At 32.2% G+C, this 20,576-nt stretch overlaps 1 pseudogene; it reads right to left on the bottom strand.

The window, feature by feature from the left end:
- Positions 1-16,634: 16,634 nt before the first annotated feature.
- On the bottom strand, positions 16,635-18,172 carry LOC127127898 (metal transporter Nramp6-like; annotated as a pseudogene).
- Between the last annotated feature and the right edge of the window lie 2,404 nt (positions 18,173-20,576).

The following is a 20,576-nucleotide window of genomic DNA, read 5'->3' as shown; positions in this document are numbered from 1 at the left end:
ATCTCTTCATGTTGCACCAGGTGAAAAATACAAACCAGCTTTGTTCTTGTTCTCAGCAAGCTCAACAATTTGTCCCCATCTAGTAGATTGACCATTCTCCACCATAAATTGGGCATCTTTCAAGGATGATATGGATCCACCATTCTTCTTAACAGCAACATTATCAACAAAAAGGGCTTGAAACGACGTTCCTTTGGCTTCGTCGGCATAAATGTACAAAAATGAAGAGAGATTACTCACCAACATGGCTTGCTCGCCACCCACAATCACCAACTTCCCATTCTTCACAAACTTCAGCTTCTAATGTAGAGTTGATGTAACTGCCCCAGCCTCATGAATCCACAGACGTCCTAAGAGACAACTATAGGCGGGATGAATATCCATCACTTGAAAAGTGATCTGAAATAAGCATGTACCTATCTTTATCGGGAGATCAACTTCCCCAATTACAGTCTTCCTCGAGCCATCGAAGGTCTTCACAACAACTCCACTGAATCTCATCGGAGCACCTTGGTAAGCAAGTTAGACAGCATAGACTTAGGCAGAACATTCAAAGAGGACTCAGTATCCACCAACACCTTGGACAGGGCATTTTCCTGACAATTCATAGAGATATGTAGGGCCAAATTGTGATTTCTCCCCTGCTCGGGCAGCTCTTCATCATTGAAGCTCAAATTGTTACATGCGGTAATATTGGCCATAATGCCATCAAATTGATCAATTGTCACGGCACGGTCCATATAGGATTGCTCTAGGACCTTCTACAAAGCTTCTCAGTATGCTTCCGAACTCATCAGTAGGGATAATTCAGATATCTTGGACGGAGTATGCAACAACTGGTCCACCATATTGAAATCACTTTTCTTGATCAATTTCAGCACCTCGTCTTGATCAACATTCTGATTCACAATACTGGATTGGCCGGCTTGTATAATAGGAGTTTTCTCTAAACTTGATTTCTCTATCACCGTATCTTCAGTCCTCTTGGGAGCTGCAACAGCAAATATCTGACCACTTCGGGTCACACCACTTACATCTGCGATGTTCACAACGGGTGAAAAAGAAGGAATAGGCACCTCTTTACCATCTTCTATCATAGTAGCATTATACTTGTAAGGCACAACTTTATCAGACTCGTAAGTTGTAGAGCCTGCCAAACGAATAATCAATAGAGAAACAGTGGTCTTCTGACCATCATACGCAATCACAACTAGCTCTGGGAGATTAAAACGGGGAACTATGACGTTCACCTCATGCTCATATTCATTTTTATCCCTCGCTACCTGAATAAGGTTCTTATCCAACATCTCCTGCAAGTCTCTTTTCACAACAGCACATCGTGGGGGATCTCTGGAACAAACCTGGAAAGAAGCATGATCATGCTTATAATAGCTCAATTCATATAAAATAGTGTGCATTTCAACCAAGGATCTTCTGATTATATTGAATTCAAAAGCTCGGTACTTCCCAGGACATCCTTCGACCATGTTCACAATTGCATTGCCATGTTTGGGCAGCGGATTAGCTTGTACGTTGGGATTGGAATCTTCAAATGACAAGATACCACTTTGCATTAACCTTCTTACCTCGGCCTTCAAGGCAAAACAATTCTCAATATCATGGTCAGGTGCTCCTTGGTGGAATGCACAATATTGATCAGCTTTATACCACCACGGAAGCTCTTTCAAAACAGTCAGTGGAGTTCTTATTTGCACCAAATTCTTCTGAATTAAAGCAGGAAACAACTCTATATAGGTCATTGGAATCATATCAAATTGTACATGCCTCTAGGTACGATTTTGTTGATTCTATTGATTTGTGGGTTGTTAGAAACACGGTTGATAACTCGGTGCTGCTTGAGCTACGGGAGCAGAATTAATCACTAGAGTTACAGACGCCATGTGCTGATGATGTTGACTGTTCCTCAAAAGTCTTCTACGTATCTCTTGTGAGATAGCGTTTGCATCGTGTTCCTTCTTCTTGGGTAAACCATTCCCATATTTTCTGGAACCATCAGATGAACTACCTTCTTTCAACCATCCTTCATGGACACCTTCTTCTAACCTCAAGCCCATATTTACCATTTCAGTGAAGTCATTAGGCGCACTTGCAACCATCCGATCGTAATAGAACGGACTCAACGTCTTCAAAAACAGCTTTGTCATTTCTTTTTCCTCCAACTGAAAGCCAAATATTAATGTATGCAATTGATGTATAGAATTTTTCTATTTAGTCTAATCAATATTTTTGTTTAAGACCCAAAGATCCCAACCAAATTATTAATATTTATTTAAAAAAATATTTAAAAATATCTAAAACATTAAAAATAATTATACATTTTAGAATTTCAAAATTACATATTTCTTTAAATTTATGGTAAATATTATATCTAAATACATATAAATTATCTATAAATTATAATAATATATCCTTAATTATTTAATACATATCCAAAATACAAATTGTATTTAACATGTATATAGTATTTAAACAAATATATAAGTTTTAAAAAGAATATTTATTTGATATGTATCCAAAATATAAATTTGATTTGAAATCTAAATAATATTTTAAAAAATTAAGTTTAAAAACAATATGTATAAAAAGTATACGAAAAGTTAAATTTTTTAGGTATTTTAATCGTTTTGTTTTTTAAAAATAGGTATAATATTTCAATTTTAAAATCGACACCATAAATCCCCCTCTTAAATTTTATTGAATGTTGTAATGAAAATTAAAATAAATTATATATGAAGAAATATAAAAAGGATATACATAAAAAAAAAAACTTTAAATTTTAGATATTAAATCTATATAATATAAGAAAGTCAAATGTTGTGGAAAACTTATTTATTTATTTTTTAATAATTGAACATCTCACCAAATTAAAATTATAAAATATGTAAAGTTTTATTTATTTTTTAAAATATTTAAAATCCAGTTAAAGTTATTTTTTGTTATGTTGTAACTATATACTCTTTTTTATCTTTAATTTTATGATTTTATATGTTACTAATAATAAAATGCAATATGATCATTACATATGTCTCAATTCTTCATATGCTTGCAATGCAATTAAATATGCAAAATAAAAAGTCAAAAAAATTAATTGATTTATATGTAATACTTTATTTATCTTTTTAGTCAAATCAATATTTCTATTTAGTCACACATTAATTTAAATAAAATAACAAACATTGATGGTGTTTAATTTGTGTGTAGTCAAATCAATGTTTTTGTTTAGTCAAATCAAATACAAACAAAAAAAATTGATGCAAAATATTAATATGATGCCTCAAAAATTTCTGATGCAAAATGTAAGGAATTAATGCATGAAAATTTTCCGATTCAAAACATTAATTTAAGTCATTGATAGATAGAATTTTTTCAGTTAATCAAATCAGTATTTTTTTTGTCAAATCAATTGACAAAAAAATAATTAATGCACGTTTATATTTTATTTTCTATTTTTTATTTTAATTTACTCCTTTTCATTTTAAAGTTCAATCTCATTTACTTTTCTTAATTTATTGTGATTAAAAAAGTAAAAATCAAAAAAGTAATTGATATATATAAAGTACTCTATAAATGTGTTTAGTCAAATAAATATTTATATTTAGTGACATCAATTTTTGAGTAGTTAAATCAGTGTTTTTGTTTAGTCAAATGAAATACAGTAAAAGATAATTGATGCTGCAAAAGTATTAATATCTAGCATTGATGCATAAAAAAGATCTGATTTAAAATATAAATGTAAGCAATTGATGCCTCAAAATTTTCTAATCTAAGATATTATTTTATACCATTGATATGTAGAATTTTTTTAGTTAGTCAAATCAATATTTTTTATATATTTACTTTTATATATTTTTTAGTATTTTATAATAATTTTTTTTTAATAATTGATCACATCACCAAATTAAGGATATAAAATATTCTTTTTTTTCTAAAATATTTAAAATCTATTTAAAGATACCTTTATGAGTTTGTTTGTTATGAACAATAACATGTAAAAACAACCGTCTCAACATGTGTAATGTAATTAAGGGTGACAAACGGGCATACTCGCTTAGAACCGCTCCATAAAAATCCAAAAAAATGCGGCGTGAGTACGAGCCTAAGACTTTGATTCGCCCCACAATAAAAGTGATGGCGGGACGGGACGGGTTTGCGGACATTAGCTAATTTAAACTTAAAAATTACAAAGTTTAAATTAATATCCGTGTCCGTAAAAGCCCGCATAAAAATGGGGCGGAGCGAGGTGGACACATTAGAGGATGCAAATCTAAACTCTTGGTGTGCCCCCTACTAAAGTATGGACAAAACGGGCATTTGTCCAATGGATCAGACCAATTTTGTCACCCCTGTAACAAACACTAAAAAAGAAAAAAGAAAAAGTAATTGATGTATAGATGATATTCTATATTTTTGTGTAGTCAAATCAATATTTTTATTTAATAACGTTAAATATTAAAAAGAAACTTATATAAAATATGAATAATATTTATTTTAAATCAAGGTTTTTGTTCAATCTCAAGTCATGAACAATATAAAGATATGTGATACAAAACTAATGTATGCAAATGATGTATAGAATTTTTCTATTTAGTCTAATCAATTTTTTATATTTAAAATAGCAACCAAGAGTTTAGGTTTGCATCCTCTAATATAGTCTAATCAATATTTTTGTTTAAAATTCAAACCAAATTATTAATATTTATTTTTTTAAATATTTAAAAATATCTAAAACATTTAAAATAATTATACATTTTAGAATTTCAAAATTACATATTTCTTTAAATTTATGGTAAATATTATATCTAAATACATATAAATTATTTATAAATTATAACAATATATCCTTAATTATTTAATACATATCCAAAATACAAATTTTATTTAACATCTATATATTATTTAAACAAATATATAAGTTTTAAAAAGAATACTTATTTGATATGTATCCAAAATATAAATTTGATTTAAAATCTAAATAGTATTTTTAAAAATATTAAGTTTAAAAAGAATATGTATAAAAATTATATTTAAAATTGATTTCAAAAGCTATAAAAAATAGTTAATAGATAATTCTTAGTTTATGAAAAATTAATTTTTTTAAGGTAATTTTATCCTTTTAATAAAAAATAGGTATAATATTCCAATTTAAAAATCGACACCATAAATCCCCCTCTTAAATTTTGTTGAATGTTTTAATGAAAATTAAAATAAATTATATATGAAGAAATATAAAAAGGATACTATACATAAAAAAAACACTTTAAATTTTAGATATTAAATCTATATAATATAAGAAAGTCAAATGTTGTGGAAAACTTATTTATTTATTTTTTTAATAATTGTACATCTCACCAAATTAAAATTATAAAATATGTAAAGTTTTATTTATTTTTTAAAATATTTAAAATCCAGTTAAATTTATTTTTTGTTATGTAACTATATACTCTTTTTTCCCTTTAATTTTATGATTTTATGTGTTACTAATAATAAAATGGAAAATAGTCATTACATATGTCTCAATTCTTAATTTGCGTGTAATGTAATTAAATTTGAAAAGTAAAAAGTCAAAAAAATTAATTCATATATATGTAATACTCTATTTATCTTTTTAGTTAAATCAATATTTCTATTTAGTCACATCAATTTAAAAAAAAATACTAACAAACATTGATGGTGTTTAATTTGTGTGTAGTCAAATCAATGTTTTGTTTAGTCAAATCAAATACAATAATTTTCTGATCCAAACATTAATTTAAGCAATTCATATATAGAATTTTTTCAGTTAATCAAATCATTATTTATTTTTGTCAAATCAATTTATAAAAAAATAATTAATGCACATTTATGTTTTATTTTCTAATTTTTATTTTAATTTACTCCTTTTTATTATAAAGTTCAATCTCATTTACTTTTCTTAGTTTATTGTGATTAAAAAGTAAAAATCAAAAAAGTAATTGATATGTATGAAGTACTCTATATTTCTGTTTAATAAAATAAATATTTATATGTAGTGACATCAATTTTTAAAAAAATGATAAATATTGACTGTATTCAATTTTTGAGTAGATTTTTGTTTAGTCAAATGAAATGAATAAAAAGATAATTGATGCTACAAAGTATTAATATCTAGCATTGATGCATGAAAAATATATGATTCAAAATATAAATGTAAGTGATTGATGCCTGAAAATTTTCTGATCTAAAATATTATTTTATGCCATTGACATATATAATTTTTTAGTTAGTCAAATAAATATTTTTTATATGTTTATTTTTATATATTTTTCAGTATTTTATAATAATTATTTTTATTCTTTAATAATTGATCACCTCACCAAATTAAGGTTATAAAACATTCTTTTTTCTAAAATATTTAAAATCTATTTAAATATACCTTTATGAGTTTGTTTGTTATGAACGATAACATGCAAAATAGCCATCATATTCGTCTCAACTCTCAATATGTGTAATGTAATTAGGGTTGGCAAATGGGCATACTTGTCTTGTTTAGAACCGCTCTACAGAAACCCCAAAAAAATGCGGCATGTATACGGGCCTAAAACTTTGATCCACCCGACACTAAAAGTGATGGCGGGACGGGGCGGGTTTGCAGGCACTGCCCAATTTAAGCTTAAAAATACAAAGTTTAAATTAAGATCCATGTCCGCAAAAGTCCGCATCAAAATGGGACGGAGCGGGGTGAACACATACTCTTGGTGTGCCCCCTACTAAAGTACGGGCAAAAACGGACATTTGTTCAATGGATCAGACCAATTTTGTTACCCGTAAATGTAACAAACACTACAAAAGAAAAAATAAAAAGTAATTGATGTATAGATGATATTCTATATTTCTGTGTAGTCAAATCAATATTTTTATTTAATAAGTTAAATATTAAAAAAAACTTATATAAAATATGAATAATATTCATTTTAAAACAAGATTTTTGTTCTATCTGAAGTCAGGAACAATAATTGAAATTTGTCTGAAGCCAAATATTATGTATGCTATTGATGTATAGGATTTTTCTATTTAGTCTATTCAATATTTTTTTTTTAAATCCCAACCAAATTATTAATATTTATTTTTAAAAAAATCTAAAACATTTAAAATAATTATACATTTTAGAATTTCAAAATTACATATTTCTTTAAATTTATGGTAAATATTATATCTAAATACATATAAATTATCTATAAATTATAACAATATATCCTTAATTATTTAATACATATCCAAAATACAAATTTTATTTAACATCTATATATTATTTAAACAAATATATAAGTTTTAAAAAGAATATTATTTGATATGTATCCAAAATATAAATTTGATTTAAAATATAAATAGTATTTAAAAAATTAAGTTTAAAAAGAATATGTATAAAAAGTATATTTAAAATTGATTTCAAGAGGTATAAAGAATTAGTTAATAGATAATTCTTAGTTTACGAAAAATTAATTTTTTTAGGTATTTTAATCCTTTTATTTTTTAAAAATAGGTATAATATTCCAATTTAAAAATCGGCACCATAAATCCCCCTCTTAAATTTTATTGAATGTTGTAATGAAAATTAAAATAAATTATATATGAAGAAATATAAAAAGGATACTATACATAAAAAAAACACTTTAAATTTTAGATATTAAATTTATATAATATAAGAAAGTCAAATCTTGTGGAAAACTTATTTATTTATTTTTTTAATAATTGAACATCTCACCAAATTAAAATTATAAAATATGTAAAGTTTTATTTATTTTTTAAAATATTTAAAATCCAGTTAAAGTTATTTTTTGTTATGTTGTAACTATATACTCTTTTTTCCGTTTAATTTTATGATTTTATATGTTACTAGTAATAAAATGCAAAATGGTAATTATATATGTCTCAATTCTTAATATGCGTGCAATGCAATTAAATTTGCAAAATAAAAAGTCAAAAAAAAGTAATTGATGTATTTGTAATACTCTATTTATCTTTTTAGTCAAATCAACATTTCTATTTAGTCACATCAATTTAAAAAAAATAACAAACATTGATGTTAAAATCCCAATGCCCTCTTGGAGGTTAAGGATTCCTCAATTATACCCCTCATCCATATATTCATTATTGAGATAGTTCTCCGCAGTACAAAATTTTGGTTTTTGATTCTTTAATCCCTTTCAAGTTCTAAACTTTCTCTTGCACTTTCTTTAGCCTCCTCTCTTTTCTCCAATACTAGTTATACATACTGATAAAACTCTCTAAACTAGGTTATGATTATAATTTATATCATTAGGGTAAATCTTATTAAAATTCTAATTATGACCCAAACTTTTATTCCTCTTACTCTTTCCTCCCTTCCACACCTCATAAATCATATTTTGGCCCCTAACTATCTATTTTCTATTAAACTAAATAAATCTACTAAAACATTATTATTTTAATTATTAAAATAAATTCTAATAATTTTAATCAAACTCTACTAGCCTCTAATGACCCTCCACACTCTCACCTCAATGTCACATGTAACACCCTTCTAAATCCCATATACAATTATCACATTATTTAATTAAAATCACAATCACAAGGGTGTCACACACATCAAAAACAAATCATGCTCCATAACACGGGTTACATCAATTCACATTAAACTTGTCATCGCATGCTCACTCCATTTTAAAGTATCATCGCAAACTTTAACATTTAAGGTGAATAATGACATTTGGTCTCAAACTTTAACTTTAACAACAAATAAGAGAGTTATAATCAATCCTCTCAACATGCTTAAGAATGCACCATAATAAAATTATTCTTATGAATTCAACATAAACATATCATAAAATTAAAGCAAGCGTTCATAAACTGATGTTACATGATCAGAGTAAGATGCTACTAAATAAAGCACTAAACTAAGAAGCGACTCCATGAGTTGGCTTCCACTTACTTCAACAATGTTACTATTGAGTATCAGCATGATACCCATGTAAAGGAAACATTCAAACAAAAGGGGTGAGAATTCATTTCAATAATAAACAATATAAAATGAAGAATATAGTACCATGTCTACACAATCACACAAAACAGCATATCACATTGTCACACTCAATCATCATCAATATCATACACGACAACATCTCAATTATTATCAACATCATACGCAACCATATCTCAATTATAATTAACATCATACACAACCATATCTCAATTATCATTAACATCATACGCAACAACATCTCAATCATCATTAATATCATATACAACAACGTCAATACAAATACAACACTTGTGCAATGTACTCGATACTGACTAGATATGCATGTGGTACCAAATATGAACATTCAGGTTCATTTCACTCCCTGATCCCCACCATAGGACCAGATTCCCTCTTGGAACCAGAGCACACCAAATCTCTACCATCATAATAGGTAACGCTTCACTAATCCCTCATAATACGAATTAGCTACTCACACCTGATTCATCACCACGGGATCGAGGCTCACCAAAACTCGTTACCATCACCATAGGTAACGCTTCATTAATCCCCCATAATAGGAATTAGCTACTCGCACCCAATCTATCACCATAGGTTCAAGACTTACCAAAAATGGATTGAATCTCGTACGCCATAATGCATGACTCTCAAAAAACATGCATTAACACAACAATGTTCACCAAAAGGATCCCCCCACACATCTCATCATGTATGCATCATATCATTCATCATGCAACAATCAATTCATGTTACCATGTCAATAATATCAACAAACAGTAGTAACTCATCAAAACCTTAACATAATTATCATAACATCATCAACATAACAACATCATTATCACACCACGATATTAGAAGAATGCAACGATTCATCAACCAAACATATAAACCAATACATTTATCAACATAGTAGGCACGTGAATAATTTTCAAACATCTCAAAAATCACTACCATGTTATATATCTGAGTGTTATCTTTCTAACACTTTAAATGATATTAAAATCGGACTTACATAATCAAAGTTATGACCAAAATTATCGGGATATATCAACAATTTATTAGCCAAACATATGAACAAAAACTTCACCAATATAGTAGACATAGTAATAATACTCAAACAATTCACTTATCACTATCAAGTTATATATTTGAGTGTTATCTTTCTAATGATTCAAATTGTATGTCATTTGGGTATACGAATCAAAAGTTATGGCCAAAATCGTCGAACAGTACAAAACAACATTATGGCATTTATGTGTCGACACATGACTCATACAGGTTGGGACGTGACCTTTTCAGGTTGGCACATAACATTTACAGGTCGGCTCTCGAACTTCATAGGTCGGCACATACTATGAAAGTTTTCCAAAAATCAGTTTTTTAACCATTCAAACACTCCCTCATGTGCTAAAAACTTATGCTACGAAAATCCATCAAATAAATCCAATTTCTCATGGTTATAGATTCCTAATTCATCATCTACTCCATAGTTTTCATGAATCAACATCATATTACAACACATCTTCATACTCGTCATCTCTAAATCACCAATAACATAATCAAGGGCAAAACCTTCAAACATCAATCAATGGTATAACATCATCAACAACATCAAAACAAAATATATGCATACATAGGGTACACCAATTTCACCATACAATTAACAATTATATCACAAACATCAGAATTGAGATTTAAAACACCCAATCCTAAGGAGGTTAAGGGTTCCTCCATTATACCCTTCCATCAACCCCTTATCATTAAAACAATTTTACTCCTATACCTCAATCCTTAGTAGAAATTCTGATTTTGATGTGTTCTTCCTTCCTAAAGCTCTTCAATAGAGTCCTTCTAATGCCCTAGTTTTTGTCTCCTTCTCTTCTCACGAAATTTTGATTTCTTTCTACGTAAAAACTCTTCAACCTCTTACTAACCTTTTTATCATTAACCTAATCTCCCTTAATTATAAATTTTCATCGTTTCCCTCACTTAACCTCTTATTTCTCAATTGAAGACTAAACAAGTCTGAACTAATTGAATCCTTATGTTTGAAATTCCTCGAATGGATTTTCCATTTCCATAAAGAATATAATTGACAACTTTTAGTTCTAGATTATCCTTTTCCTGGAATAGATCTTGGGGAAAAGTTTACAAAATTGTTATTGTCCGGTATTTCATATAAAATGACAGGTCGAACCAAAACAAAATACTTTTTTTGGGTAGTTGTGATCCATTGGACATAGATCCAATTTTTATTTATATTTTTATTTCTTGCATAGACATGTCCTTCTTAGCTCTAATTTTATTTTAATAAAAATAATACTAATAATATTCTTCGTTTATTTTATTATTTCATTCAAATAATAACACTAAAACATTATTTTAATTCATTAAATAGTTCTAAATGAATCTAACAACCTCTAATTATCCTCCACACTCTCTACCTAAGAGTCACTCACCTTTGTCGCCCTAAAACATCTCAATTATCACACATATAATAATTAAATACAAACTCTCCCCCACTTAAAGAATTTTCGCCCTTGAAAATTACCTCAAGTGAACAGATTGGGATATGAATCCCTCATATAGCTCTTCAAACTCCCAAGTTAATTTTCCACTACCTGGTCTTCCCCACACTAACTTCACTAAGGAAATCTGATAGGATACTCATCCTATCCTCTGTAAAATCTGGTAAGTAAAGCTAGCAGAAATATACCTGAATGCATCGCACGCTCAAACATACAGCACATTCGCCATCGAACTTTATTTATTCCCGAAGGAAAGGGAAAACATTGATAAAACCTAGGGGAAATAGATATGATAGGTAAGGAAGTCGGTTATGCAAGGGGAAAGTATTAGCACGCCTAACATCCATGGTACTCCGTGGGAACCGTTTTGATTGTTCTTGCTCGAATAGGTGTTATATCTAAAGATTACTCGCAAAAGAATAAGGGGAAAGGAATATAATAGATAGAGTGTTGGGTGAGGATTGAGGCCCTCATTTCTACGTATCCTCATAGTGCAATGAGGAATTCAGAGCTCCGTAGTTCATAGAACTAGTGATGGGAGATGAAAAGAATTGTGATACAGGCATGGTCTGAACCAAAGGATAATATTATTTGAACTCCAAAAGAGGGTGAAATATGAACCCAAGAGTAAAAATGGCGTTGACCGATATGTGGACTAGCCGGAAGCGTCTGCCATTATATGGTATAACCAAAAACAAGGGGAATTAAGTGTTTGGGTACGAGCCAAAAAAATCTTGGTTCACAAGGTGACGCAAGATGGAGCTCAAAGAGATGGTGTATTTGGCTCAAATAATAGGGTATATCATGGAGTGAGTGAAGGTAGAATATGAATGTATCACGGATATGAACAGAATAAATGACCAAAGTCACATAATTGAAGATTTGGTAATAAGTGACTGAAAATGTATAGTTTGAAAACAAAGGTCGAGGTATACATTGGAATCAATAGGAGAAATGGAAGTTGTACCATAGAGGGAAATGGAGTCTTAGCCCAAAAAGAAAGAATTAAATGTCTGGATACGAGCCAAACAACTCTAGGTACAAATGCGGACTGACGTTATATCGTCCTAAAAGGATGTACATGGAGTCAAAGGAAAAATGTATTTCGGTATCAAAGAAACAATACGTCACTGGGGTGAACGGTCTAATAATCGAAGGTAGATAATAGTTTATGAAAGATATGAATGGTGCCCTAAGGCGGAAGGAGGAATAATTAGGATTATGCTCGCCAAGGATTCACATCCTCGTGCCTACGTATTCTCACTGTGTAATGAGAAAGTCAGAGCATTCTTAGTTCGTCTAACCATGAGAACAAAGAGAGAGATTGGTAGTGATGAAAATTATAACCTACACCAACATAATGGTAACATGGGAACCCATAAAGGAGAGTGAACTTTGAATCGAAGAGCAAACAAACGTCTTAGCCGAAAAAGAATGAATTAAATGTCTGGGTACGAGCCAGACAACTCTTGGTTCACAAGGAGGACTATCGTTATATCGTCCTAAAAGGGTATATATGGGGCCCAAAAGAAAGTATTGTTGAGTACAACAAACAATATATCACTGGCTAGGGAATAAATAGTTCGAGATCAAAGAAGAATGGTATCTTGGATCCATGAATAAAGATAGACTCTAAACCGAAGAGTAAACAGACGTCTTAGCCGAAAAAGAATGAATTAAATGTTTGGGGATGATCCAAACAACTCTTGGTTCATGAGATGGACTATCGTTATATCGTCCTAAAAGGGTATATATGGGGCCCAAAAGAAAGTATTGTTGAGTACAACAAACAATATATCACTGGCTAGGGAACAAATAGTTCGAGATCAAAGAAGAATGGTATCTTGGATCCATGAATAAAGATAGACTCTAAACTGAAGAGTAAACATACGTCTTAGCCGAAAAAGAATGAATTAAATGTTTGGGGATGATCCAAACAACTCTTGGTTCATGAGGTGGACTGTTGTTATATCGTCCTAAAAGGATGTACATGGAGTCCAAGAAGAAGTATATTTGATCTCAAAAAGATGGTCTTGATTGAATGAATGAAGAATGGAGTTTTAATAAATAAGGTAGCTCGCGGAGAATCTGAATTCTCCTACCTACGTATTCTCACTGTGCAATGAGAAAGTCAAAGCATTCGTAATTCGTCTAACCATGAGAACAAATAGAGAGATTGATAGTGATGAAAAGTATAACTTGCGCCAACAGAATCGTAACATGGGAACCCATAAAGGAGAGTGCATTTCGAACCGAAGAGAAAACAGGTGTCTTAGCCAAAAAATAATGAATTAAATGTCTTGGTACGAGCCAGACAAATCTTGGTTCACAAGGTGGACTACCATTATATCGTCCTAAAAGGGTATATAAGGGGCCCAAAAGAAAGTATTGTTGAGTACAAAGAACAATATATCATTGGCTGGGGAACAAACAGTTTGAGATCAAAGAAGAATGGTATCTTGGATCCATGAAGGAAGATAAACTTTGAGCCGAAGATTAAACGACGTCTTAGCTAAAAAAGAATGAATTAAATGTTTGGGGACGGTCCAAAAAACTCTTGGTTTGTAAGGTGGTTTGCCGTTATATCGTCCTAAAAGGATGTACATGGAGTCCAAGGAGAAGTATTATGATCTCAAAAAAATGGTATTGATTGATGAATGAAGAATGATGGATTAATAAATAGGATAGCTCACAAAGAATCTGGATTCTCCTGCCTGTGTATTCTCATTGTGCAATGAGAAAGTCAAAGTTTTCGTAGTTCAGCCACTGGGGCTGACAACAAGATGATTGGGGGCAAGAAGAGTGATTGATTGAATATGAAGAGACTTGATAGTTACTTGGTAATAACCATACTAAAGTCTATGAGTAAAGATGGATACAATGAGCAATTGGGTCAAGCGTCTCATACCCAAAGATATCCAGAATGAGATAATGGAGTTCTCCACTCTCATCAATTGTTTACTATTTAAGGCTCGTGGCATGTAGTTCTCATTCTAACTTTCAAGTTGTTGGAGGAGAATCCTAGTTGCTCCTTGTGATGATGAATACCTTATCAATCATTTGATTCGAATTTTACTAAAGTCTATGAATAGAGGTGAGTACGATGAGCAACTTGGTCAAGCGTCTCGTATCCAAAGATACTCCAAATGAGTTAATGGAATTCTCCACTCTCATTTATTCTCTATTTCTTAAGGCTCGTGTCGTACAACGTGAACCATGATTGATAAGTTGTTGGTGGAGTCTTTTCTTTGTTGTATCGTTGTTTTGTGAAGGGAGAGACTTTCCAATCATATGATTTGAATTGTGCTAAAGTCTATGAATAAAGATGAATACGATGAGCAACTAGGTCTAACGTCCCGTACCCAAAGATACTCAGACTGAGTTAATGTAATTATCCACTCTCAATCATTCTCTATTGCTTAAGGCTCATGCCACATAATTCTAACTTTGATTGGCAAGCTCTTGTAGAACCACCTTCGATGTGTCTTGTATGATTCGCTGCTTGATATGACTGGGGATGCCTTGATCGAGAGTATGACTTGAGGCTTCGAGCTCCATAGTTTACAGGAAGAGTCTTATTAAGTGATCAAGGGTCTTTTGATCACTTGAATTAGATTGTGGGATTATACAAGATCAAAGGATTTAGTTGATCAAAATTGCTTTTGATCAACTTGAATTGAATGTTTGAATTAATTTAAACTCTATGGTTAATCTTACTCATGGTTAGACTTAAATTCAAAGGTTATTCCTAAAGGAGCATGCAATTGTAAATCAAAGACTTTATTTAAAACTAATTAAAATGCTAAGTCTAGATTAAGCCTAAGGGAACATGTCACGTTATATGGCTAAAGTAGTGAAACAAACCCTTAAGGGACAAAATGGTCATTTTCATAAAATTTAACATTGAGTTAATTTTCTAATTATGAAATCCTAATTAAAATCAATTTTAAATTCTAAACTAATCTAATTGCTCTAAATCCTACAATATCTAATTAGCCCTAATTCTAAAAACTTATTAAAGCTAATAACTAATTAAAGCCTAATATTTCTAAGAATTAATCAAAGTTAATCAAAATCTTCTAATCAAAATTAAATCCCTAATCAACCTAATTAATACTAATTAACCTAAATCCTAAATCCTAACCAAATCCTAACAACTCAATTAAGCTAAACTAAACATTAACTAAACGAAATTAAAAAGATAATCACCAACTAAACTATGCAACAAAAAAATCAAAAAGAAAGATGAAAATGGGCCAAGAATCAGCAAGGGGTGCAAGCCCGAATTTGGAGGTTGTGCTGCAAACGAGGGAGGGCCTGAATATACTAAGGCCCATATCCAAACCCAGGAAATCTACTTCCCATGGACAGGAGCGGGTGTATCAAGGATTAGGAGTGTGCATAGTAAGGAACCGTTTGGGCCCTAGGCCCAAACATCCAAGGCATCCAAAAACGTACAACATGAAGGACCGAATTCTCTCTTTCACGTTCGGATTCCTCATTCAAGATGAAGAGAAAACATAGAAAAGCATCCATTGGAAACGCTTGCGCGCGGCGCCGTTTTCGTTCTCCGCGTCGGCGCGCCCACTCCATCAACGTCACGTTTGCGCCGCTCCAGTTTGAACAAGAAGAAGAACTCGAATTCGACAACGCATTTGTGCTCTTCGGCTTCCAACGGTGGACCGGTATGATTCTTCTTCTTCTTCCGCCTTCTTCACTGAATTCTGCTTCTTCTACTCTGATTCTCCATACTGCTTGCATTAAGTTGAGAGAGAAGTGAGATGTGATTGCTACGTGAGATTAAGATGGCGTGAGAATTGAGAGAGGAGTTGTGAATTGTTGAAGAATGAATCGTGTTGTTGAGCGATTTTGATCCCTATGCTATGAGATTTTGATATGATGGTGATGAAAAAATGAATCCCCCAATTGATGCGTGAATGATGTTAATTTATAGAACTCAGATTCAGTTAAGAAATTCACATGTAATTCACCTCAGATTCAATTGTTAGTTACAAATTTAGAAGTTAGTTATTTCTGAAATGAAATTGGAATGTAAAACGAAAATGTAATGAAATGTAAATGCCTCTTTTAATTTTAGTCTGTTGATCTGTTTGTTATTGTGAAATGGCAGGTGGATTTGCTACTAATGTGAAACTTCTGGTTATGAACATTGGTGAATCTTGTGAAAACTCTGTCTTGCTTGAAAATCCTAACATCCCAAGAAACACCTTGGCCATAATTTCTATGTCACTATGAAGAAGTAGCTTGATGAAACCAGTTATTAAGTAGTATATATTAATAATCATAATTAGGGAACCGATTATCCAAGTAATCGAGGAAATCATGGTAGAGTTAACATGTGCCCCCATATTGGTTTTGCTACTTGTGAACTTGAGGAGTGGAACCAAAGAAAATGGAAGCTCAAATGATAAAATCATAGATGCAATTATGATGAGCTTCCCAGCCCCAGCAGAGCCACCCATGACTGCAAGCCTCTTTGATTCCACGAACTGATCGAGGTATTTTCCTAGAAAGTACCAATGTCGAGTGCAGGAAGAGATTGTGGGGCATAACCATAGAACCGAGGAGTGAAATTGCAAGACCAGTAGCTCCATTCCCTTTTAGTTGTGGCACAAAAAGACCCTTCCCAACTTCTTTAGCATCAGGCTTGGCATATCCAAGCTCAGCCCAAAAACAGGCAGCAATTGTAAACACGAGAAATGCAATCAAGAATTCAAGTTTCCTAACCCCATATTGCTGTAATGCTAAGAGCATCAATGTAGTCTGGTCAGAAAGACATCAATCCAAACAGGTATGTTTAAGAGCATATTTAATGCAAAGGCTGTCCCGATCACTTCTGAGATGTCACGGGCCACTATGGCGATTTCAGCAATAACCCAAAGAATAAAGTTAGACACGCCGGAATATTCAGCTCTATAATGCTCCGCTAAGGGCTTTCCAGTGATCACCCCAAGATTTGCAGCCGTTGATTGAATTACAAGAGCAGCACATGATGCCACCAATATGATCCAAAGTAACTCATATCTATATTGTGCCCCATATTGTAGATCTGTCTCAAAGTTTCCAGGGTCTATATAAGCAATGGAAACAAGAAACCCATGACCCATGTATGCAAATAAATATTTTTAGCTTGTTCTATCAGGAATAATTTGATCAGTATTTGTTGTGTCAATAAGCGGAGCATTGGAAAGGCTTTGATATCCAGTGTTGGAAATGAATTGTGGCTGCCCAGAACCAGAAGAACCTGGGACAGCTATATTCTCTTTCAAAAATGTAGGATGAGAAAATTGGAATGGAAGAGATGATGAAATATGAAGACTCAACAATGAAGATTTAGGATTAGGCTAAAAGAAGTATGTGAGTTGACTTTGGTCAAAGTTGATCTAAAAGTCAATTGTTGATCAAAGTCAATCTTTGGTCAAAGTTGATCTAAAAGTCAATTGTTGATCAAAGTCAATCTTTGGTCAAAGTTGCATTTTTTGCTATTTTGTATTTGTAAAATGATGGAATGGGCATTTGTATGAATGAAACTCTTTGTAACATGCCCTTGAATGTAATGGATCAATGCCTTATTTTGCTTGCAAAACATGTTTGAATGGCTATGAGTGAAACATGTACCATGAACTTGAATGAATAAATTTGAAGTGCTAAAACCAAAGGATCATGAATGTGCATGGAAATCAACATGGATTAGGAATACCACACATAGATTAACCATTAATGATATGTTAATGACCAACGAAGTAGGGCCTCCAAAATAAGAATGAATGTAATCCCAAACAAAATACCCAAAGTCACAAGCGAACTTATAAGAAATTACATGTCTTGAATGAATCTTGTGTTATGTTATGCTTAGAGATGAAACATGATGATATGGCCATGAATGCATGAACAAGTAAGTAAGAAAACAATGGATAACCTCAACTTAGCCAAACACAAGCAATGCAATGAATAGAATAGGGCCTTGGGTCAAGGATTAGGGTTTGGATATGGAATGATCATCAAGATCCAACCTTCAAGACCTTAAGCATCTACCAACTAGGATTTTGATGAATCCTAAGTCTAAAAGTTAACCAACATAGCACCCAGACACCAATGACCCCTGATTAGGGTTTTAAACCAAGCACAAAGCTCCACAAGCTACACCTCAAATCATGGGCCCACCACTGGGGTTTTGAAGCCAAGTTCATGCATAGAAGGTCAGGTACAAGATCCTGTAATAGCAAAGTCAAGAATTAGGGTTGGGATGTACAGATGAATGTCAAGATGTATGCCTCAAGAGTTAAAGTCCCCAAAAAATCAAGAAATTAGGGTTTCACTCCACATGATGAGTAATACCACAATCCTCCAGCCAAAACCTTGTTTTTCATTTGCCACAAACCTTGAATTTATGATGCTTCTTAGAAAATGTTGGTCCTGAATAAATGATGCACATGCATGAGATATGGATGGGTATATATGCAGGTTAGATGAAAAGTGAAAATGGGTTGGCAAATTTTAGGGTACAACAGTAAGGACCGAGTGAGCTTTCGAGACTTCGAGGCTCGACCAACACCAGTTAGTGGGGTAACTCTCAAAAGCATGTGACTTCCACCTGAAACTAAGTGTTTTCCTCCTCTTGGATTATCTTGATCTTTTCAGTCGTCTGCTGAACAGACTTGGGTCCAAGCATAACATTCTTGCCTGACTCATACCAAAACAAAGGAGTCATACGTTGCCTACGATACAACGACTCATACGGTGCTATCCTAATAATAGCATGGAAATTATTATTGCAGGTACACTCAATCAACATAAAATAACTACTCCAAGCACCTCCTTTTTCTAGAACACAAGCTCTTGGTAAATCCTCTAAAGACTGGATAGTCCTCTCTATTTGACCGTCCGTCTGCGGACGATAAGCGAAACTCAACTTCAGCTTAGTTCCAAACGCAACTTGCAACTCTCCCAAAATCTTGATGTAAATCTCAGATCTCTATCCGGCACAGTACTCAAAGGTATACCATGCAGCCTCACAAAGTCCATATGAACGTTATCCCACTTACACTCTGGAATATTCAACGATTGCATCATAATTATCGCCTTCTGATGTTCAATCTTCGACTTCTGACAAGTCAAACACGAACACACATACACATCAACATCTTTCTTCAATCCTATCCACCAAAACAACCTCTTTAAATCTTGATACATCTTCGTAGCACCAGGATGAATAATCAATCCACTTATGTGACCCTCCTCAGGAATACTCTTCTTAAGCTCGAGTACATCAAGAACACAAACTCTACCTCTGAACCTCATCACATCATTCTCATCGACTCGGAAATCACCTCTGTTACCTTGGTTGATTAATGTGAGATGATCTATCAAACTCAAATCAGATCTCTGACCCTCTCTGATCTCTTCAAGGATACCACTCGTCAGCTTCAACATACCCAACTTCACACTATTAGGAGTTTCTTCACACACTAAACTCATATCTCTGAATTGCTCAATCAGTTCTAACTCTCGAACCATAAGCATTGACATGTGTAAAGAATTCCTATCCTCGCATCAACTATAACATTATCTTTACTCGAATGGTAACTCAAATCAAAATCATAATCCTTCAGAAGTTCAAGTCATCTCATATGCCTCATATTCAACTCTTCATATCAAATAAATATTCCAAACTCCCGTGATCACTTAACACTTTGAATTTGGAGCCAAACAGACAGCTCCTCCAAATCTTCAACATGAATAACATTGTTTCCAACTCAAGATCATGCATAGAGTAATTCCTTTCATGAACTCTCAATTGTCTTGAAGCATAAGTCACAACCTGACCATTCTGCATCAATACACCTCTCAGACCCATCTTTGAAACATCACAATATACAACAAAGGACTCACTTGGATTCGGAAAAATTAAAACTAGAGCATATGACAACTTCTTCTTGAGTTCTTGGAAACTCTTTTCACAATGCATATCTGAAACATAGACTTGACCTTTCGAGTCAACTGAGTTAACGGAAATGTTAACTTTGAAAAAC

The sequence above is a fragment of the Lathyrus oleraceus genome, chromosome 3 (genome assembly GCF_024323335.1).
Source record: "Lathyrus oleraceus cultivar Zhongwan6 chromosome 3, CAAS_Psat_ZW6_1.0, whole genome shotgun sequence".
Classification (NCBI taxonomy): domain Eukaryota; kingdom Viridiplantae; phylum Streptophyta; class Magnoliopsida; order Fabales; family Fabaceae; genus Lathyrus; species Lathyrus oleraceus.
The sequence above is the reverse complement of the archived record's forward strand: the minus strand, read 5'-3'. Positions and strand labels throughout refer to the sequence as shown.